At 41.3% G+C, this 25,015-nt stretch overlaps 1 pseudogene; it reads right to left on the minus strand.

Annotated features, from left to right (window-relative positions):
• Nucleotides 1-24,312: 24,312 nt before the first annotated feature.
• Nucleotides 24,313-24,737, minus strand: LOC104232987 (auxin-responsive protein SAUR68-like; annotated as a pseudogene).
• Nucleotides 24,738-25,015: the final 278 nt, after the last annotated feature.

Genomic DNA, 25,015 nt, shown 5'->3' on the forward strand with positions numbered 1-25,015 from the left:
GCACTAATTCGTATTTCCAATCAGATAGACATTCTAGAAAGTCTACCTCAGGAAATGTGTTTACTCTAGGAGGTGGAGCCATAAATTAGAGGAGCATCAAACAAACTTGTGTTGTTGATTCCACCATGGAAGTCGAATATATGGTTGCCTCTGAGGCAGCCAAAGAGGCAGTTTGGCTCGGGAACTTCCTAAGAGAGTTGGGTGTGGTTCCCTCGATTCAAGTACCAATAATACTTTATTATGATAATAGTGATGCGGTTGCAAATTCGAAGGAACCACGAAGCCATAAAAGAGCAAAGCACATTAAGCGTAAATATCCTTTAATTCATGAGATAGTGCAAAGAGGGGATGTAGTAGTCACCAAGATTGCGTCAAAGAACAACTTGACGGACCCATTTACTAAGAGCTTGCCATAGAAGACTTTTGATAGGCATGTAGACGGAATGAGTGTCAGAATTGTAGACGCATGTATGAGTCTAAGTGGGAGATTGTTAGGATATACTATAAACCATGCGTATTGTTATAGTATTCTTTATGGAATAATTATTTATTTATTTATTCAATTCAATAAAGTTTTATTTAAATAGATCATGTATTTGTCTGTGCGTCCGTTACTTATATAGTAGATGATTTAGTGTATAGAGTTTAGCTTATACACGGAAGATTAAATAATTGGTTCTTATATGTCATAAAGTTTATGTTCACAATCTAATGACGTAATTGAACAAACCATCGAAATGGTTGTAGCACAAGATTAAATGCAATTTATCTTGATTATGGGAATGGTTTAATTTCAATTTCTTGTGCTAGTACATTTGTATGTATTGAACAGATCAAGTAGAGATAAGTATTTTATACTGACTCAATAAAATAATTTCTCTAGTCCATTCAATATACTTATACTCTTAATCTTAATATAATTATTATTAATTGTGTGTGTCATTTATTGTTTTGATTTATTAAAAGGCGAGATTCTTTTGTGGGTCAATAAACCTGGCAAATTGGACAATAATGATATACATTGGCGAAGTAATAATTAGCTCATAGAATCCATGTCTCGATTTTTGAGATTGATGATACTCCTTTATAAAAGCTTATAAGTTTTCATGTGTAAATCCGGCCGATAAATTTTGTGTTCGACACATGAAATAAGTTAAGCGAAAGTCTAAAGGAAGTAATCAATAAATCAAATTGTCAGCAATTTAATTTGATTGGTTAGTATCTGAATCTTAACACGGGGAGTTAAATAAAGTTTTATGGAAGAATTTCGAAATTGAACTAAGGAGTGTAATTACGAATTTTTAGTGGAATAATTCATAATTTATTATGGTAGAAATTAATTTTAAAATTTTAAAATTAATTCTATAATAGAAAGCCTTGTTAATTAAATTCTATGGTACCTATTGTGCCTAAATAATAGGAAATAAAGGAAATCTTTCCTTAGTGAAAAAAAACCTAACAGGTTTTGGAAAAGGGTTTTAACCTAAAAAACGTGGCTATATATACTCCATATAGGGCTGACCGTTTTTTGCACTAGTTTTTACACGTTTTCTTCCTTGGAATTTCGCCCACCCGAAATTTTCCCTTTCCGGATATTATTTGGGTAACACGGTAGAAGACTGTGGAGGTTTTGCTGAGATCGCAGTTGTAACACAAGTGAATTTAGTGTTCCGAGGCCTAAAAACCTCCCTTTTACCTCACCTTGATTTACGTGCGTGGTCAGACCTATATTCGGAAAGCCTTCTATGTGAAAATATGAGAAATAGAAAATTTCTAGAGTTAAAATTTGATTATGGTTGACTTTGGTCAATATTTTGAGCAAACGGACCCGGATCCGTGTTCCGACGATCCTGGGAGGTCCGCAGTAAAATATGGGACTTGGGTCTATGCCCGGAAATGAATTTCGAGGTCCCAAACCTTAGAAATCAATTTTTGAAAGAAATTATTTTACTGAATTATCTAAGAAATGAAAAAAAAATTAATGTTTGAAACCATTGTTATCGGGCCCGTATTTTGGTTTCGGAGCCCGGTACAAACTTGTTATAGTATTTGAAAGATAACTGTGAAATTTGGTGAAAAACGGAGTTTATTTGACGTGAGTTGGACTTCCGGTTGAAGAGTTATGAACTTTGAGAGTTCTTGATGAAAATGTTGAGTTTTGAGGTTTAATTCATGATTTTACATGTTATTTTGATGATGTGATCGCACGAGTAGGTCCATATGATGTCTGTGAGTTAGTATGCACACTTGGTTTGGAGTTCCGAGAGCTCGGGTGAGTTTCGGGTAGGTTCCGGGATGTCTTAGGCTTAAAAACATAGTTGTTGCAGGTTCAGAGAAGTGGAAAGCCTCTGAACAAAACCAGTGCGGTCCGCACAAAATGGAGTGCTGCCGCGGAGGGACCTATGCGGCCGCACTAGTTTTTGTGCGGTCTGCGGTGAAGAAACAATTCACTGGTCCGACTTCGGAAGCCTATATCTTTTGATGTACAAGGAAATTTGAGATGATTCAAAAACGAAAGTTGTAGCCCTTCGTTCCGCGTTTCCAGAAAAGTAAAGAAAATACAATTTGGGAATCTGTACGGAAAGTTATGGCCAAAATACTAAAGTATGCCACTGCAGTCCACATGGGTGCGGTCCACACAGGGGCTGAGAGGGGTATATTAAGACGGAATTTTCAGTTATTTTTCATTTTTCAAAACCCCAAAAACCTAAGAGGCAATTTCTCAAACAACATTTCTTCTCCAAAACATTGGTAAGTGATTTCTAACTCGTTTTCTTCAATCATTAACATCTTTTCACATGATTTCAACTCAAAATCAATGATTTTCATGGGGAAATTGGGTGTTTTGGGTAGAACCTAGGTTTTTCAAAAAAAATGGGGATTGGACCTCGATTTGAGGTCCGATTTCAAAATAAATTATATATTTGGGTTCGTGGGGGAATGGGTAATCAGGTTTTGGTTCGAACCTCGGGTTTTGACCATGTTGGCCCGGGGGCAATTTTTGACTTTTTGGATAAAACTTTAGAAAACGCATTTCCATGCATTGAGGTTGATTCATTTAGCGTTTATTGATGTAATTAAGTAACTTGTGACTAGATACGAGCGAATTGGTGATTGAATCAAGGGATAAAGCTATAGTTGAATCGTGAATTGTGTTTGAGGCATCGAGGTAAGTGTTTGGTCTAACCTTAACTTGAGGGATTAGGAGTTGTGTCTTATTTGCTACATGTTAATTATGGAGTACGACGTATAGGCATGGTGACGAGTATCTATATGTTGGTGTCAAGCATGCCCGTGAGTCTTGTATTATAATTGTTATGACTCCGTTGTGGTTTATTGTGCTTCATATGTTATTATCACTACTGTTCCCTTTCCAGGATGTTTGTTTGATATTATTGTTCCCTTGTTGGGATATTTGTTTGATAGTATTGTTCCCTTGCCGGGATGTTGTTGAAATATCATTGTTCCCTTGCCGGGAAGTTGTTATATTGCTCTTGTTCCCTTGTCGGGATTCCTTGTGATTATTGTTGGCTTGTAACTGGGAGCGGGTGGTACGCCTACCACAAGATGTAATAAAATAGGAGCAGGTGGTACGCCTACCACAAGATATAATGAAATGGGAGCGGGTGGTAAGCCTACCACAAGATATAATGAAATGGGAGCGGGTGGTACGCCTACCACAAGATATAATGAAATGGGAGCGGGTGGTATGCCTACCACGAGATAAATGAAATGGGATGGGGTTGCACGCCTGCAACGAGATGTGAAAAGAAAGTGAAATTTGCCTTTGTTTTCCTTATTCTTATTAGTGGTTGGATTTTGATTCCTTTATAGTTATCTTGATATTCTGTTTTACTTGTTATTCCCCGAAGCATGTTTTTCCCCTACCATCTTTACTTGTCTATTCTTGCTTTACTTTCCGCTGTATATTATATAACTGCACAGGTTTATTTGGTAGTCTGGTCCTAGCCTCGTCACTACTTCGCTGAGGTTAGGCTAGGCACTTACCAGCATATGGGGTCGGTTGTGCTAATACTACACTCTGCACTATGTGCAGATCCCAGAGTAGCTCTTGGACCGTCGTTTGAAGGCTACCTTCAGTCCACGCGGAGATCCAAAGTAGACCTGCAGGCGTCCGCAGGCCCTGGCATCTCCTCTATTTTTTATTTCCCGTTTCATCTTTTTGCTTTAGAAACAGTGTGTCTTTTATTCTCAGACCTTGTATTTAGAAGTCTTAGACCGTTTGTGACACCATGGCATCAGGTTTTGGGTGATTAAGGCTTAAGTAGTTGTAATAGCTACATAATCAGATATTTTATTGTTTTTCTTCCGCTTAATTAAATATTCTGCTGTTTATACATTATCGCTTTATATCTGCTCAAAAGAATTAATTGGATAATAGAGTAATTATTTTAAAGGATTGACTTGCCTAGCTCACATTAGTAGGCGCCATCATGACTCCCGAGGGTGGGAAATTCGGGTCGTGACAAATTGGTATCAGAGCTCTAGGTTACTTGGGTCTCACAGTTCACAGACAAGCTTAGTAGAGTCTAAGGGATTGGTGTCACACCTCCTTTTTTCGCCCCCGCGAGGGCGTAGGGAGTTTTTTCCAATTAAAGGACAATCGAAACGGGATTGGTTTGTTTATTTCAGAGTCGCCACTTGGGAGTTTTAGGGTGTCCCAAATCACCAATTTTAATCCCAAATCGAGGAAAAGAATGACTCCATATTACAGTCTGCGTACCAGAAATCCGGATAAGGAATTCTGTTAACCCGGGAGAAGGTGTTAGGAATTCCCGAGTTCCGTGGTTCTAGCACGGTCGCTCAACTGTCATATTAGGCTTATTTATCTGATTTTTAATATAATTATGAACCAATGTGCCAATTTTAACTTTTTACCACTTTATTATTATTATTTTAAAGAATGTGAACATCGCTTAAAACATGTCTTTGGACTGCGTCACATGAAATGCACCCCCCAATCCGGAACATATTTTATTTGATGTTTTGGGATTTGGATTTGGGTCGCATGAAATGCACACCCAAGCTTAAGAAAGTAAACTATTAAACACGCGCCTAAAGAGACTATCGCATTATTATTTTGGGAAGGCCGTGAAATTCGCTAGACGACCCTCCTGAATTCTAAGTAATTTTAAAACAAGTATTTACTGAGGGCCCCGCAATTTGTATTTTTATTCGGCGAGGCTCATCTCATTCTTATTTTTTAAAAGGAATTTGCAACGTCATGGAAATGCATCTCCGACCACGTCACAATCAATGTACCCGTGATTAGAGACACATTTCGACTTCGTTGAGATTTGGATTTGGGTCACATAAATGTGCACCCGAGTTTAAGGAGATAGCATTATTAAATACGCGCCTAAAGTGACTAGCGTATCATTATTTTGGGAAAGGCCGTGGAATTTCGCTAAACGGCCTATCCCGAATTCTAAGTGTTTTAATAGATACGTTTAGAGGGCCCCGTAGCTTGTGCATTTTTTTTGTTTGTCGAGGCTCGTCTCATTTTTATTATTTAAGGGCAAACTTAAGACAACTGTGATTTTCTACTTTTGCGATGGACATAGAATTTGCTAAAATGACACACTTCGGATTCTGATTTCAAAGGATTACTCCTACCAACGGTTTAAGCCCATATTTACGCAACTCCTAAGAGCATGTCACTAGACTATGTCTATTGAGCAAAATCACGTAAAAATAAATCTACAACCTAACTTCAATGTTCCCTAATAATACAAGTACTAGAAACAAAAACTTAAACAAAACAGAAAAAAGAAAACTAGGCATAATTATGCATCTTTTGCCAGAATCTCAACCATATGCTCATATAAAACAAAACAAGTGAATAACCATATACATATGAGCAGGGAACAACTAAAAATCTACTGAAGCAAACGAGGGAAAATGCCAAACAAATGCCTCAAACAAATCTGAAAAAAAACAACTAACCGCGAGGCAGCGTTATTCTTGAAATGCGATGAACCGTAGGCGGACCTTGACGTCTCGGACAACGACCTTGACGTACCGGACCTCGACGAGCAAAGCGACCTCACCGGAAAATAGAAAGATCGGACCAAGACTGTCAACGACCCAAGGGGTTGGTTACTACTATTTTTTTGACGCAGCAACTGGTACGTGAATATGAAGCGAAAGGGGTCGTTGGCGACGAAGGCGAAGAAGTGCAGCGACAGCTGCTCGGCAACCCAGCAGCGCAGCAACAGCTGCTGCCCGAACGACGAGCAGCAGTAGGGTCGACGGGGCTGAACGACGAAGCAGGTGATGATGATGGTTATGGTGTTTGGACGTAGGGTCGACGGACAGTGACGGGTGGTGGCGATCATACTGGTACAACTGGTAGCGGGCAGCGATGGTGGTAGATGACTGCTGGGGATGCGAGGGGCTGTTTGGGCAGTGGTCGACGGGCAGTGACGGGTGGTGGAGTTGGGGCTGGTTGTGGTGATGATGGAGGGAGCTAGGAGGAGGAGGAGTGACGATGGTTATGGGTTTTGCTGGTTGGATGTGGGTCACGATGGGGAAGGTGACGGACTGGAGCTGGAGCTCCGACGAGGGGGGGGGGTTGCGGATGGTAGTTTTGGATAGTAGGGTTTTTTTGTTAGGCTTTCTTTGTTCCTTCCTCCTGAAGAAGGAGATGAACCGTTCCCGTTTCTATCTTCCTCCAAAATTTGTTTTTTCAAAAATCCCCCCTTTCCCTATGTTTGCCCGTGCATTTGTAGCTCTTGCCAAGAAAATGGACCCCACGTGTTTAGGGGTCCAAGGTTTGTGTCCCCCATGTGCGGTGGGGTTTCCTGTGTACGGTGTTCCGTCCGTGTTCCCCACGCTTGTCCCCCATGTGTGGTGGACTCGGATTATTATGGGCTAGGCCCGAAAATTAGGCCTAACAAACGGGTAGTTTGAACCCGAATATTATTCTTTTGCCCGGACCCGAGATTAAGAACACGATGTTGCTCAACTACTCCTATATAAGCAAAATAACTACCAAAAGACTAATATTTAAGACAAAACTATATCTTTTTGAATATTTTTTCAAGATTAAAATAGCTACGAAACATTAATAAAACAATTTTTGTAATTTTCGCTTTTTTATATAAAGATAAAATATAAAGTAATATTTTTGCATTTTTCAAAATTAAAATGACTACAAAACATTAATAGAACTATATTTTTTGGTAATTTTCGAAATTATGTAAAGTACAGAATTAAGGTACAGTTTTTTTGTATTTTTTCAAGTTTATGATAAATACATAAACTAAAATTCATATATATATATTTTTGTAATTTTTCTTTTGTGACGAAATAAAGTAAAATAGTTAAAATAGCTATATTAGACCCAATTTCACATATTCATGCTAAAAATGTGAAAATTCTCGGGGAGGGTAAAAAATCAGGTGTCTACAGCTACCCCTCTTTGACTGGAAACACAAAGAGTTTTCTGACAAAGAACGACTAGACATGTTTTTGACCCGACCATTACTTGGACGGACTACACTAAGGAAAGGAAGGGAATGTGACCGAGCCCTGGTATCTGAGCTGCCTACATATCCTTGGTTATACAGGAATCAGGCCACGTGTAGTTCGGAAATGAGAGAGATGGTAAAGTGTACCGAGGTGAAGAGCCGATCGAGGTGCCGTTCCGTTGAGGTTCCGGTCCGTGGTCCTGTCATTACATCAAAAATGAAAACTGAAAAAGACTAACTAAGCCTATCAGCTACTAGTTACAAGGATTCCTATCTTTAAGTCTTCTGAAACTTGATCTTGAGTCTTGAATGGTGCTTCATACAGACTTTGGATTTGAACTTTGATACTTGCTAGTTGTAGGCGCTAGTTCTTGAACAGACCACATATGTTCTCCACTTCCGTACTTTGGATTTTTTTTTCTTCTTTCTTTTTTTGTTCTTGTTTTTGTGACTAGCTTTTGTTGACTATCTCAGACTGTTGACTCGCATTCTTGAGGCGAGCTTCTTGTTGTTTCTAACTTGGATTGAATGCTGGGGATTTTGTTGTAGCCTTCTGCCTTCCAATGGGTTATGGCTTGACCTTGAACGACGATCCCGCTGTTCTACAGGCGGACCCCTAACTTCTTCAATCTTTGACATATAACAACCTCCGCTCTACAGGCAGGCTCCTGACAACCAAAACAAACAACACAAATGAAATTTCCTAACCCAGTTTGCACTGGGAAGGTTTGTGAGTCGTTAGCAAAATCGTAACCCACCGACACTACTGATGCAATGCTAAGAGTGAACTAAAGGCTAGACTAGGATGTGCATCTCCTACGAGTAAAATCTCAATTTAGGAAGTGAGTCTCCTAAAATAAAATATAACTTGAAAAAGCCAAGCTAGGAAGCGCGCCTCCTATTGGTAAGACATGGAACGTATTCCCTTGTTATATAGGTGGGCGCCTGGCTTCAACACTTGAAATGAAAAGACTGAAATGTATTCCTCTCGTTATACAGGTGGGCGCCTGGCTTCAACACTTGAAATGAAAAGACTGAAATGTATTCCTCTCGTTATACAGGTGGGTACCTGGCATGAAATGTAAAGACTGAAATGTATTCCTCTCGTTATACAGGTGGGCGCCTGGCTTCAACACTTGAAATGAAAAGACTGAAATGTATGCCTCTGTTCTATGGGCGGGCTCCAAACTTCAACACTTGAAATGAAAAGACTGAAATGTATGCCTCTCGTTATACAGGTGGGCGCCTGGCCATGAAGTTTAAAGACCGAAATGTATTCCTCTCGTTATACAGGTGGGCGCCTGGCACATGAAAGGTATTCCCACATTATACTGGTGAGCGACCTAGAACATGAAGTATTCCCGCATTATACTGGTGGGCGACCTAGAACAGAAAGTATTCCCGCATTATACTAGTGGGCGAACTAGAACAGAAAGTATTCCCACATTATACTGGTGGGCAACCTAGAACAGAAAGTATTCCCGCATTATACTGGTGGGCGACCTAGAACAGAAAGTATTCCCGCATTATACTGATGGGCGACCTAGAACATAAAATGTATTCCCACATTATACTGGTGGGCGACCTAGAGCAGAAATGTATTCCCGCATTATACTGGTGGGCGACCTAGAACATGAATGTATTCCCGCATTATACTGGTGGGCAACGTAGAACAGAAATGTATTCCCGCATTATACTGGTGGGCGACCTAGAACATGAATGTATTCCCGTATTATACTGGTGGGCGACCTAGAACATAAAAAGTATTCCCGCATTATACTGGTGGGCGACCTAGGACATGAATATATTCCCGCATTATACTGGTGGGCGACCTAGAACATGAAAGTATTCCCGCATTATACTGGTGGGCGACCTAGAACATGAATGTATTCCCGCATTATACTGGTGGGCGACCTAGAACAAAAAAGTATTCCCGCATTATACTGGTGGGCGACCTAGAACAGAAATGTATTCCCGTATTATACTGGTGGGCGACCTAGAACAGAAATGTATTCCCACATTATACTGGTGGGCGACCTAGAACAGAAAGTATTCCCGCATTTTACTGGTGGGCGACCTAGAACAAAAAGTATTCCCGCATTTTACTGGTGGGCGACCTAGAACAGAAAGTATTCCCGCATTTTACTGGTGGGCGACCTAGAACAGAAAGTATTCCCGCATTTTACTGGTGGGTGACCTAGAACATGAATGTATTCCCGCATTTTACTGGTGGGCGACCTAGAACAGAAAGTATTCCCGCATTTTACTGGTGGGCGACCTAGACCATGAATGAAAAGACAGAAATGTATGCCTCTGTTATATGGGCGGGCTCCCAACTTCAATACTAACTTAGGAGGAAATGCCTCTCCTATGGGTAAAACTAAACTTAGGAGGAAATGCGTCTCCTATGGGTAAAAGTAAACTTAGGAGGAAATGCGTCTCCTATGAGTAAAAGTAAACTTAGGAAGTGCGTCTCCTATTGGTAAAACTAAACTTAGGACGTGCATCTCCTATTGGTAAAGACGTGGAATGTATTCCCTTGTTATACAGGTGGGCGCCTAATGGTAAAGACACGAAATGTATTCCCTTGTTATACAGGTGGGCGCCTAACTAGAATATGAAATGAACAGACAAAAAATATTCCTCTCGTTATTCAGGTGGGCGCCTGTTTTCAACCACAACTTTGAGAATAAAATCCTATTTGAGGGCGGATGAATCCAACGTATCCTATTTGAGGGCGAATGAACCCAACGTATCCTATTCGAGGGCGGATGAACCCAACATATCCTGTTTGAGGGCGGATGAACCCGACATATCCTGTTCGAGGGCGGATGAACCCGACATATCCTGTTCGAGGGCGGATGAACCCGACATATCCTCTTCGAGGGCGGATGAACCCGACATATCCTATTCGAGGGCGGATGAACCCGAACTATCCTATTCGAGGGCGGATGAACCCAACATATCCTGTTGAGGGCGGATGAACCCAAACTATCCTATTCGAGGGCGAATGAACCCGACATATCCTGTTTGAGGGAGGATGAACCCGACATATCCTGTTTGAGGGCGGATGAAACCAAACTATCCTGTTGGAGGGCGGATGAACCCAAACTATCCTGTTGGAGGGCGGATGAACCCAAACTATCCTGTTGGAGGGCGGATGAACTCAAACTATCCTATTTGAGGGCGGATGAACCCAAGCTATCCTATTTGAGGGCGGATGAACCCAAACTATCCTGTTTGAGGGCGAATGAACCCGACATATCCTGTTTGAGGGAGGATGAACCCAACATATCCTGTTTGAGGGCGGATGAACCCGACATATCCTATTCGAGGGCGGATGAACCCGACATATCCAGTTTGAGGGCGGATGAACCCGACTATCCTGTTGGAGGGCGGATGAACCCAAACTATCCTATTTGAGGGCGGATGAACCCAAGCTATCCTATTTGAGGGCGGATGAACCCAAACTATCCTGTTTGAGGGCGGATGAACCTGACATATCCTTTTTGAGGGCGGATGAACCCGAGCTATCCTATTTGAGGGCGGATGAACCCAACATATCCTGTTTGAGGGCGGATGAACCCAACATATCTTGTTTGAGGGCGGATGAACCCGACATATCCTATTCGAGGGCGGATGAACCCGACATATCCTGTTTGAGGGCGGATGAACCCGACATATCCTATTCGAGGGCGTATGAACCCGACATATCCTATTTGAGGGCGGATGAACCCAAGCTATCCTATTTGAGGGCGGATGAACCCACACTGTCCTGTTTGAGGGCGGATGAACCCGAGCTATCCTATTTGAGGGCGGATGAACCCAACATATCCTGTTTGAGGGCGGATGAACCCAACATATCCTGTTTGAGGGCGGATGAACCCGACATATCCTATTCTAGGGCGGATGAACCCGACATATCCTATTCGAGGGCGGATGAACCCGACATATCCTATTCGAGGGCGGATGAACCCGACATATCCTATTCGAGGGCGGATGAACCCGACATATCCTGTTTGAGGGCGGATGAACCCGACATATCCTATTTGAGGGCGGATGGACCCGACATATCCTGTTTGAGGGCGGATGAACCCGACATATCCTATTCGAGGGCGGATGAACCCGACATATCCTTAAGACTTGAAAATGTCTTACCTCGAATACTTGCTGGGGATTATTTTGCTTGGGATGAATTTTCCTTTTCTTCCTTCCCCATTATGACCCTCTTGAAACTTGGTCGAAAATCTGTCGAAGATGCTTCTACATCTTGATGATCTGCTGGGGATAACATTGTTGAGGATAACTCCGCTGAGTAAATATGTTATCTTACTCCTTCCAGAACTACTTCCTCTTAAGTAGGACGTTTCATTCTCTGCAAACTACTTCCCTTTATTATTATTATTATTATTATTTTTTTATTTTTATTATTATTTTTTTTTTTATTATTATTAGCTTTTTCCTTTGAAGACTAACTCCCTTGAGACTCGTTTTGCCTTTCCCCGAAAGGAACCGCTGAGGATACCGACTTTCCAACCTTGTGTTGGACTCCTCGAAACTGCTAGGGATAACACTGTTGAGGAATTATTTACTTACATGTTGGGGGGTAAAATGTTATCAGCTGGGGATAACGCTGTTGAGGATAACACTGCCGGGGGATTTTGATTCCTTCAGAACTAGTGCTTCACTCTTCGGAAGGATGTTGGCCTCTTGCTTTTTCTGAGCTCAAGTTTCATCCCTTTGCTGGGGAACAACTTCCTCCATTGAAACTTATTATGTTGGGGGCAACACTGGTTCTAAGACCACTTCCCTCGAGACGGGCGTTATCTTTTATTCTTCCCCGAATGGGTACCTGACTTCCAGAAAATTTTCTAAATGGAAGGAAAATTTTCTGCCCCAGTTTGATAATATCCCTGTGCATGCATTTCTGGCATCAATGCCGTTTCCTTTACCTGTTTCAAATCAAACAAAATTTGTTAGTTTAAAATGCGGTGGTTAGTTGTGATACTCCTACTGGGATGGCTTTTCCCTTTCTCCTTCCTTGCTCTGCGTTCCACAGCTTGTTGGGGATGATATTATGTGCTGGGGATAATCCCTTCCTGCTAGGGATATCCCTCTTCTTTTGTGACATAGCTCGAAAACTGGCATTTCCCCGACCTTTTAGTTTAGTATGAATTTCCCAAATCATGCTCATTGCTCTCCTTGATTTGCCTACGGGCTTTGGCCTTGAGGTTTATAACCTTTGATTTTGGCAAGGATATCCCTCTTGACACTCGTCAATCCTTTTGTCAATTCCCTTTTGCTGGGGATATCTTTTTTGACACTGGCCTCGCGCTTGTTCCTTGCTGACTATACCACTTGGATGTACTAGTCAGATCTCATCTTGCATATTTGGAAAGCTGATGGCATATTTTGAAGTCAATTCACACTTGTTCTGACCAAACAGACTCTATTGGGGATTTTTCTATGAAAGGAAAAAGATAAAAGGGGACAGAATAAAAAGACAAAGGAAAAAGATGACTCTTTAACAAAAGAAACTATAAATAAAAACCTATCAAATGCAGATACCGACTCTAATGGTCATGACATGCACATGTGGCCTATCCTCTACCGCCAATCATCCTTCAAGATCTTCAATTGGCAGTTCCCCATCTGATTCTCAATCCTATTCGACTTGTAGTGCCCGAAGGGTTTTCACTATCAAGTCTCTCTCATTTTTGGTTTTTCTCTCAGCTTTCATCGCCTTATGGTGCCTGTGAAGGTTTTCACCGATAAGACTCTCTCATTTGTATCACTTCCCAGCTGGGGATTTGGAGTGTCGCCGGTATGACTCTTTCTGCTGGAGGTTAGAGTCATTTCTGCTATGGAACAGAATGTTATGTTCGCCAGTAAGACTCTTCATTTGTCTGACTTGGCATCTTTTGAAGACTGATCAGAAGGTCTTTCTTTGGACCGTAATGTGGGTTTTGGATAGGGCTAGAAAAAAAGGGTATTAAAGGCTCAAAAAATTCATCGATTTTGGGTCATTAATTACAACCTTCGGAACTAGATTTATTTACAACGAACGCAACCTCTGCCCCAGTTTCTTGCTTGGGGATATCTTAATTGATTGATTTTTTTTCAAAACTATGACCGAGCCGTGAAGCGCCTACGTATCCTCTTTGAGGAATCAGGTCAAACGTAGTTCCCAATTCCTCTTTTTCATTTGACTTTTTTTTTTCTTTGTTATCATTTTTATTTTCTTTTCTCTTTTTCTCTTTTTTTTTTCGTTTTTTTTTTCGTTGCTACTGATTCTGAACGAGGGGTATGAAAGAAGATAAATAAGGCTCAAAAGGGGTAACGAAGGATAAAGTGTTTAGGTAGCAGAACAAAATGCCTTCGTCATTCCAATATTCAAAACATGCCAAGTGCAAACAACACAATTAAACAATAGATTTATAGTCTCTTCCGATGGTGCTGGACTTGACAATTATGTTAAACATTTGCTTTTCCCTTTGTCATTTCTAAAACACCGTTGGGCGACACTCTCATTATCATGAATGACCCTCATGCCAATTTGGCGAATCTTGCTTTTAACGGTTTTATTTGTGTTTTACTTGCCCTAGTTCCACATGACTCGGGCTCCAAATAATCTCAAACCGTTCTTATTTCCTTTAAATGCTCTGATCACCTTCCTAGGGTTTTATGATTAACTTTTAAGATTAGGCCCAAACTGTGTGCGCATGTCATGTCACTAGAATCGGTACTGAACAAAAATGATAAAATGACTAAACAAAAAGATGACTGGGAATAATCAAAGACTGAATTTTTGCATTGTACTGAACAAATGGTTAAAAAAACAAAACAAACCGGAATAAAATCCTAAACAACCTGGACAAAACTTAAACCAACCGCTATGACAAAACTGAAAGATAAAAAGAAAGATATTGACACAAACAATATCCGAATTACAATCCTAATAATCCAAACAACAGAAATGACAACCAAATAAGCCACCAAGAAGCTTCTCTCTTGCTAACCAAGGAACGGAGCGTCCTCCCACTTTATCAAAACTAGCATCTCAGCCACCGAGCTTCGCATCAGTATTGTCCAGCCCATTGCCAATTTCAATGTCATCAACCTTAGTCCACAAGTCCCAATAGGATTCGAGCGCTTCTGTTATCAGGCCTGATCCCCGCAAAGTGTGTATCATGATATGCAGGTAAAAGATTCTGGGTGTCATTGTCCGGCTTACCACAAACCAACCACCTTAACTTTCTTTGCAAAACCAACAGGTTAGAATGGACTCAGTCGGTCCTCATTATTAACAACATCTTTTTTTCATTTCTCTATCTTTTTTTTTTTCGATTTTTTCTTTTTTCTTTTTTTTTCTTTTTCCTTTCTCCCTTTTTTTCATTTTCTTTTTTGCTTTTTTCATTTTGCTTTTTTTCATTTTTCTTTTCTTTTTCCATTTTTTTTGTCGCGGTCGAATCTTATGGAGATTGCCTACGTATCATGACCCCGCATGAATCAGACCTTGCGTAGTTCGGACCAATAAAAGATAAACAATAATAAATATTTTTTTTCTCAATTTTTCATATTAAAATAAACTGGGTTTCAAAGGTTTGAAGATGACCTACAAACTCCAAAATCAAACAACCCACATATTCTAATCAAAAGATTTACAAACGGCCAGTTTTTTTTTCCCGTTTGACAAATGCAACCAAACGGTTATTTTTGCAAATGTAGCCCCTTCCAAATTTCACATGAATTTTGAGGCCGGGGAGGATTATTTTATGACACTTTACACACTTGTCCATTCTTTTACGAAAATAGCCTTTCGACAATTGAAAGATACTCTAAGGCTATTTCGGCAAGAACGGTTTAAAACGCGGCCGAAGCTGACTCGGCTTATTTTGACCAAAAATCCAAACGGTATTTACCTGACCGTTGACTCTTTTTTTTTCAAATTACAATAAAAACCTAGTGTTGCAAACCCGGCCCTTCAGCGCCTCGGAGACGAAGATTTTTTAAGACTGTGTGGGTCAACTAGACCAAAAATCCTAAACATGACCCAAAAGGTGGCTGTTTATGCAAAGTCAGCCTTCCGGCGTCCCTTTCGGGAACATTCGGCTGTGTCTTGATAAAACAGCGTCACCCGACTTCTTTATGACTCTTTTATCATTTTTCAATTTAGAAAACTCAATATTGCAAGCACGACCTTTCAACGTCTCGGGGACGAAGATTTTTAAGGCTGTGTGGGTCAACTAGACCAAATCTTAAAAAATGACACTTTACACACTTGTCCATTCTTTTACGAAAATAGCCTTTCGACAATTGAAAGATACTCTAAGGCTATTTCGGCAAGAACGGTTTAAAACGCGGCCGAAGCTGGCTCGGCTTATTTTGACCAAAAATCCAAACGGTATTTACCTAACCGTTGACTCTTTTTTTTTCAAATTACAATAAAAACCTAGTGTTGCAAACCCGGCCCTTCAGCGCCTCGGGGACGAAGATTTTTTAAGGCTGTGTGGGTCAACTGGACCAAAAATCCTAAACATGACCCAAAAGGTAGCTGTTTATGCAAAGTCAGCCTTCCGGCGTCCCTTTCGGGAACATTCGGCTGTGTCTTGATAAAACAACGTCACCCGACTTCTTTATGACTCTTTTATCATTTTTCATTTTAGAAAACTCAATATTGCAAGCACGGCCTTTCAACGTCTCGGGGACGAAGATTTTTAAGGCTGTGTGGGTCAATTGGACCAAATCTTAAAAAATGACCCCAAAGGTGGCTGTTTATGCAAAGTCAGCCTTCCGACGTCCCTTTCGGGAACATTCGGCTATTCATGACAAAACAGCATCACCCGCCCTTTTTATGACAGAATTGAAATTTTGAAATGTTTTTTTTGGCTATTTTAGCAAAAGGTGGGGTTGGACCCGATGAGGGTTGCCTACGTATCTCACATCCGGTGAGAATCAAACCCGCGTATTTCGGGAAAATAAACTATTTTTTGAGAAGACCATTTTCCTTTTTCTATTTTTTACAACAATCAAACAAACTATTATTTTCCATTCATAACAAACAAACAAACTAACAAAAACATAAAACATTCCTTCTTTTTTTCTTTTTGTTTTGAAATTTCGGTAGAGTTTCGACACTACTTGGACATTGTTTTTTTTTTCCTAAAAATAAGTTGTTATATCTCTACACTGTTATTTTCTCCTCTTTTTCAGGATTTTCTAATTTGTGGAAAATGATGACAACATACAAAATCTTTTTGAATTTTTCAATGATCTTTTTATTTATTATTATTTTGTTATTATTTTAAAAAATGTGGCATGGGGGACATAGGGAATTCCAAGACTTCTTGGATTCCACAAATGTTCCCCATGTGCTTTTCCAAAAATGAAGCATGGGGGACATAGGGAATTCCAAGACTTCTTGGATTACACAAATGGTCCCTATGTGCTTTTCCCAAAAATGAAGCATGGGGGGACATAGGGGATTCCAAGACTTCTTGGATTCCACAAATGTTCCCCATGTACTTTTCCCAAAAAATGAAGCGTGGGGGACATGTGGAATACCAAGGCTTCTTGAATTCCACAATGTTCCCTATGTGCTTAATTAACATAATAGCATGCGTATCTAAAAAATCGTGCAACTTTCTTATTTAACGTGATCAACATGATAAGGAGTGCCATTTGTCCTCAACTATCATTGGTCCGTCAAATGACCCATTCACCCTTGAATAAATACAACAGGTAGCACATAGGATGCCAAAAATGGTCTATTATTTTCAGGGACGGACCCAACCCCCTGTGTTGAGTCCCCTAAGTCAAATGCACATGATGCAAATAGGCGTTCCTACTAGGGATCCGGCATGAAGTTGAGTTATTCTAGGTTCAGAACCTGGGTGTTTGTTGTAGACCTGGCTTACCCGAGCGGACAGCTCGAGCCGAGGGGGGCAGCGTACCGGGAATACAGAAGCTTCACCGGCTTAGCAACTTCTCCGAAACTCGTTCTAAATTGGGATTTGACACTATACAGAAAAGAAGTCGTACGAAGTACGCCCTTCTTCATGATTAAGAAGACTCAGAGAGAAGATGGGTTTCGGCACAGTTTATATACAGTTCAAATAATATCAAAGCAGTAAAAACATCATTTAGCACATTGAGCCCAAAGATGTAACAAAATCAGATAAAACCAAATATAACAATTTATCTAAGCTCGAATTTCTAACCCTAAACTAGTGGTTCTGGGTTTTTAATCCCTAGTAGAGTCGCTAGAGCTGTCACACCTCCTTTTTCCGCCACTGCGAGGGCGTAGGGAGTTTTTTCCAATTAAAGGACAATCGAAACGGGATTGGTTTGTTTATTTCAGAGTCGCCACTTGGGAGTTTTAGGGTGTCCCAAGTCACCAATTTTAATCCCGAATCGAGGAAAAGAATGACTCCATATTACAGTCTGCGTACCAGAAATCCGGATAAGGAATTCTGTTAACCCGGGAGAAGGTGTTAGGCATTCCCGAGTTCCGTGGTTCTAGCACGGTCGCTCAACTGTCATATTCGGCTTATTTATCTGATTTTAATACAATTATGAACCAATGTGCCAATTTTAACTTTTTACCACTTTATTATTATTATTTTAAAGAATGTGAACATCGCTTAAAACATGTCTTTGGACTGCGTCACATGAAATGCACCCCCCAATCCGGAACATATTTTATTTGATGTTTTGGGATTTGGATTTGGGTCGCATGAAATGCACACCCAAGCTTAAGAAAGTAAACTATTAAACATGCGCCTAAAGAGACTATCGCGTTATTATTTTGGGAAGGCCGTGAAATTCGCTAGACGACCCTCCTGAATTCTAAGTAATTTTAAAACAAGTATTTACTGAGGGCCCCACAATTTGTATTTTTATTCGGTGAGGCTCATCTCATTCTTATTTTTTAAACGGAATTTGCAACGTCATGGAAATGCATCTCCGACCACGTCACAATCAATGTACCCGTGATTAGAGACACATTTCGACTTCGTTGAGATTTGGATTTGGGTTACATAAATGTGCACCCGAGTTTAAGGAGATAGCATTATTAAATACGCGCCTAAAGTGACTAGCGAATCATTATTTTGGGAAAGGCCGTGGAATTTCGCTAAACGGCCTATCCCGAATTCTAAGTGTTTTAATAGATACGTTTAGAGGGCCCCGTAGCTTGTGCATTTTTTTTGTTTGTCGAGGCTCGTCTCATTTTTATTATTTAAGGGCAAACTTAAGACAACTGCGATTTTCTACTTTTGCGATGGACATAGAATTTGCTAAAATGACACACTTCGGATTCTGATTTCAAAGGATTACTCCTACCAACGGTTTAAGCCCATATTTACGCAACTCCTAAGAGCATGTCACTAGACTATGTCTATTGAGCAAAATCACGTAAAAATAAATCTACAACCTAACTTCAATGTTCCCTAATAATACAAGTACTAGAAACAAAAACTTAAACAAAACAGAAAAAAGAAAACTAGGCATAATTATGCATCTTTTGCCAGAATCTCAACCATATGCTCATATAAAACAAAACAAGTGAATAACCATATACATATGAGCAGGGAACAACTAAAAATCTACTGAAGGAAACGAGGAAAAATGCCAAACAAATCTGAAAAAAAAACAACTAACCGCGAGGCAGCGTTATCCTTGAAACGCGACGAACCGTAGGCGGACCTTGACATCTCGGACAACGACCTTGACGTATCGGACCTCGACGAGCAAAGCGACCTCACCGGAAAACAGAAAGATCGGACCAAGACTGTCAACGACCCGAGGGGTTGGTTACTACTATTTTTTTTTGATGCAGCAACTGGTACGTGAATACGAAGCGAAAGGGGTCGTTGGCAACGAAGGCGAAGAAGTGCAGCGACAACTGCTCGGCAACCCAGCAGCGCAGCAACAGCTGCTGCCCGAACGACGAGCAGCAGTAGGGTCGACGGGGCTGAACAACGAAGCAGGTGATGATGATGGTTATGGTGTTTGGACGTAGGGTCGATGGACAGTGACGGGTGGTGGCGATCATGCTGGTACAACTGGTAGCGGGCAGCGATGGTGGTAGATGACTGCTGGGGATGCGAGGGGCTGTTTGGTCAGTGGTCGACGGGCAGTGACGGGTGGTGGAGTTGGGGCTGGTTGTGGTGACGATGGAGGGAGCTAGGAGGAGGAGGAGTGAGGATGGTTATGAGTTTTGCTGGGTGGAGGTGGGTCACGATGGGGAAGGTGACGGACTGGAGCTGGAGCTCCGACGAGGGGGGGGGTTGCGGATGGTAGTTTTGGATAGTAGGGGTTTTTTGTTAGGCTTTCTTTGTTCCTTCTTCCTGAAGAAGGAGATGAACCGTTTTTTCAAAACCTGTTTTTTCAAAAACCCCCCTTTCCCTATGTTTGCCCGTGCATTTGTAGCTCTTGCCAAGAAAATGGACCCCACGTGTTTAGGGGTCCAAGGTTTGTGTCCCCCATGCGCGGTGGGGTTCCCCGTGTATGGTGTTCCGTCCGTGTTCCCCACGCTTGTCCCCCATGTGTGGTGGACTCGGATTATTATAGGCTAGGCCCGAAAATTAGGCCTAACAAACGGGTAGTTTGAACCCGAATATTATTCTTTTTCCCGAACCCGAGATTAAGAACACGGCGTTGCTCAACTACTCATATATAAGCAAAATAACTACCAAAAGACTAATATTTAAGACAAAACTATATCTTTTTGAATATTTTTTCAAGATTAAAATAGCTATGAAACATTAATAAAATTATTTTTGTAATTTTCGGTTTTTTATATAAAGATAAAATATAAAGTAATATTTTTGCATTTTTCAAAATTAAAATGACTACAAAATATTAATAGAACTATATTTTTTTGGTAATTTTCGAAATTATGTAAAGTACAAAATTAAGGTACAGTTTTTTTGTATTTTTTCAAGTTTATGATAAATACATAAACTAAAATTCATATATATATATTTTTGTAATTTTTCTTTTGCGACGAAATAAAGTAAAATAGTTAAAATAGCTATATTAGACCCAATTTCACATATTCACGCTAAAAATGTGAAAATTCTCGGGGAGGATCAAAAATCAGGTGTCTATAATCGGTACAGAGATGTCTGTATTTATCCCCAGAGTCTACAGAGTTACGAAAACATCACATTTATTCTTTCCTGTCGTACGATTTGGTTTCTCACAGCTAATTGAATTTCTACTATGTTCTTTCGCGGATGGCGAGAACATGTGCTTCCTCATTCACTGACCAACAGCCCGAGCCCCCAGTAGAAACTCCCACGAGGGGCAGAGGGCGAGGTCGAGGCTGTGCTAGAGGGTGAGGTAGGGGCAGAGCTCAGCCCAGAGCAGCAGCACCAGCTCAGCCCTGGCAATTCCAATGGGCCCAACTCAGGTCCTAGAGGGGTTTATTACTACCCCCGTACTCCAGGATGCTTTGGTCCATCTAGTGGGCCTTATGGAGAGTGTCACCCGGGAAGGCTTGCTTCCTATAGCACCAGCCGTCTCTCAGGCTGGAGGAGGAGCCCAGACTCCTGCTACTCGCACTCCAGAGCAGGTAGCTCCCCATATTCAGACTCCAGTGGTTCAACCAGTTGGAGCAGTTCAGCCGGGTATGGTAGCTCAGACTGGTGATGGAGCAGCTATGTCTGCTGATGCTTTGTGGAGGCTGGATAGGTTCACCAAACTCTTCACTACTACTTTTAGTGGTGCATCTACTGAGGATCCCCAAGATTATCTAGACAGTTGTCACGAGGTTTTCAGGAACATGGGGATAGTTGAGACCAATGAGGTCAATTTTGCCACTTTTTGCTTGTCTGCATCCGCCAAGACTTGGTGGAGGGATTTCTGTTTGGCTAGTCTAGCTGGATCACCAGCTTTGATTTAGGAGCAGTTTACTCAGCTATTTCTGGAGAAGTTTCTCCCCATCACTAAGAGAGAGGACTATCGGAGGCAGTTTGAGCGTCTCTAGCAGGGTTCTATGACTGTTACCCAGCATGAGACCAGATTCATCGACCTTGCTCGTCATGTTCTTTTCATACTTCCCACCGAGAGAGAGAGTGATGAGGTTCATTGATGGACTTATTCAGCCAATTCGTCTTCATATGGCTAGGGAGACTGGGAGTGAGATATCTTTCCAGGAGGCGGCCAATGTGGCCCGGAGAGTTGAGATGGTTCTATCATAGGGAGGTGATCATGGGTTGGACAAGAGGCCCCGTCCTTTAAGTAGATTCAGTGGTATCTCGTTTGGAGGTAGGGATTCATATGGTAGGGGCCATCCTTCCAGGCCTTTTCAGTCAGTGCTTCAGGTTTCTCACAGCGCTTCAGGTGGCTGTGGTTCTCAGATGCAGTATTCTGATCAGCAGTCCTACAATGCACTACCAGCTCCTATCAGTGCACCACCACTTCAGAGTTTCCAGGGTCGTCAGCCCCAGCAGTCGAGGGCTTGTTTTACTTGTGGCGACACGAGGCACATTGCTAGGTATTGCCCTCGAGCACCGAGTAGCTCTCAGCATCAGGGTTCTCGTGCCATGGTTCAGGCACTAGTTGTTCCACAGCCCACCCAGCCAACTAGAGGTAGGGGTAGAGGTGCTAGAGGTGGAGGTAGAGGTATTAGAAGTGGAGCTCAGGCCGCTAGAGGTGGAGGCCAGCCAGCAGCAGGTTGTCCTAGAGATGTAGTTCAGTGTGGTGGGGCCCAGCCCCGATGTTATGTTCTTCTAGCCAGGCCCGAGTCTGAGGCTTCCGATGCAGTTAATACAGGTACGGTTCTGGTTTGTGATAGAGATGCTTCAGTGTTATTTGATCCAGGGTCTACGTCCTCGTATGTGTCCTCTTATTTTGCACCATATCTGGTCATGCCTAGTGATTCTTTAAGTGATCCTGTTTATGTATCTACACCGATGGGAGATTCTATTATGGTAGTTCGAGTCCATCGTTCATGTATAGTTATGGTTGGAGGTCTTGAGACTCGTGTAGATTTGCTTCTTTTGAACATGGTCGATTTTGATGTCATATTACGGATGGACTGGTTATCACCTTACCACGCTATCTTGGACTGTCATGCCAAGATTGTGACCTTAGCCTTACCGGGTTTACCTCGTTTAAAGTGGAGAGGGACTCCTAGTCATTCTACCCGTAGTGTTATCTCTTATGTGAAGGCTCGTCGTATGGTCGAGAAGGGGTGTTTGACCTATTTGGCATATGTTCGCGATTCTAGTGCTGAGGTTCCTTCTATTGATTCTATGCCCATTGTTCATGAATTTCCTGAGGTATTTCCTTCAGACCTACCGGGTATGCCACCCGACAGGGATATTGACTTTTGCATTGATTTGGCTCCGGGCACTCAGCCCATTTCTATCTCGCCGTATCGTATGGCCCCGCCTGAGTTGAAAGAGTTGAAAGAGCAGTTGCAAGACTTGCTTGAAAAAGGTTTCATTAGGCCTAGTGTTTCGCCTTGGGGTGGTACGCCTACCACAAGATATAATAAAATGAGAGCGGGTGGTACGCCTACCACAAGATATAATGAAATGGGAGCGGATGGTACACCTACCACAAGATATAATGAAATGGGAATGGGTGGTATGCTTACCACGAGATAAATGACATGCGATCGGGTTGCACGCCTCCAACGAGATGTGAAAAGAAAGTGAAATCTGCCTTTGTTTTCCTTATTCTTGTTAGTGGTTGGATTTGATTCCTGTATAGTTCTCTTGATATTATGTTTTACCTGTAATTCCCCGAAGCATGTTTTCCCCCTCCTATCTTTACTTGTCTATTCTTGCTTTACTTTCCGCTGTATATTATATAACTGCATAGGTTTATTTGGTAGTCTGGTCCTAGCCTCGTCACTACTTCACCGAGGTTAGGCTAGGCACTTACCAGCACATGGGGTCGGTTGTGCTGATACTACACTCTGCACTATGTGCAGATCCCGGATCAGCTCTTGGACCGTAGTTTGGAGGCTACCTTCAGTCCACGCGGAGATCCAAGGTAGACCTGCAGGCGTCCGCAGGCCCTGACATCTCCTCTATCTTTTATTTCCTGTTTCATCTTTTTGCTTCAAAAACTGTGTGTCTTTTATTCTCGGACCTTGTATTTAGCAGTCTTAGACCGTTTGTGACACTATGACACCAGGTTTTGGGTGATTAAGGCTTAAGTAATTGTAATAGCTACAAAATCAGATATTTTATTGTTTTTCTTCCACTTAATTAAATATTCCGTTGTTTATACATTATCGCTTTATATCTGTTAAAAAGAATTAATTGGATAATGGAGTAATTAGTTTAAAGGATTAGCTTGCCTAGCTCACATTAGTAGGCGCTATCACGACTCCCGAGGGTGGGAAATTCGGGTCGTGACATCAGCCTTGCAACTCTAGAATTGGAGACTGAGACTAATTTATTTTGTTCACGCTTCAAGAGGTAACTCGAATAATCTCCGTATGTGCTAATTGTTTAATTTACACGTGAATATGATACTGTAATTGCTTTCGCTGCCATATATAATCCAACAGTTAGAAGGGAACACTTATACTAAAACACTTCATTTTCTTTTGATTTAATTTTCTTGTCAGCAAGACTTGGGTGGACATTATTCGTTTATTTGAAAGTTTTGATCGACAAAGTTGACTATTCGGATAAAAAATAAGTGTTTCTTGTAAATTGTGCCAGACCAAATTGGAAGCTATAAATCTAAATCTGCTTAAATTCAGATAAAAATCTATTGTATTTACAAACTTTCAATTGCCTACTTTTCATCTGCGTTTGATCTATCATTTACTAAAGATAATGATCATAACTCAATAAACAAGAAGCTGCTGGTTTCCCCATTCTTGGTGTACAGAAGAAGTTGAACAACAACATGAAGTAACCGAGAGGAGCAATGCTTTGTGAATATCTCCAGCAGCTGCACCTTTCTTGATTAGCGAAACGATGTAGTCCAGGAAAGCTGAATCACATGGTAATGTAATAGGGCCTCCACTTGGCAGCCCGAACTCTTCCTCAGACATGTTTAAAAGTTGCAAGATAACCTCATTTTCCAGATAAGCCAATGGAATCACAAAGCGCCTTTGATCAGTTGTATAAACTACAAACTGGCCTTTTCCGACTATAAAGGATGAAGATGTACATCATCATTTCTTGGAAGTGAAATCCTTTTCTTTTGCATGGCTGCAAACTTTTGCCATTTCCTTGCTATCTTGATGAGTTTCTTAGCACTAAGCATCGTTCTTTTCTCCGGAAGATTGGAACACAAGAAAGTAAAGTAGAAATCTAGAGACCTTTGATAGATGAGTAGATAATACTTGTGGTTGTTGATGAAAAGGCTCATGGAAGGGGTATTATTTATACAAGAGGCTAAAAACAAGATTTGAGTTGGATCTGAAGTTTTTGCCACTAACCACTGGATTGGACAAAACCATGTGTTGATGCCTGTTGTCCATGTTGATATGTGGCCTTAAATTTATGGATGAAGCTAATTTGAATTCATGTAAGATGATAAGT

This window comes from Nicotiana sylvestris, chromosome 11 (genome assembly GCF_000393655.2).
Source record: "Nicotiana sylvestris chromosome 11, ASM39365v2, whole genome shotgun sequence".
Lineage (NCBI taxonomy): Eukaryota > Viridiplantae > Streptophyta > Magnoliopsida > Solanales > Solanaceae > Nicotiana > Nicotiana sylvestris.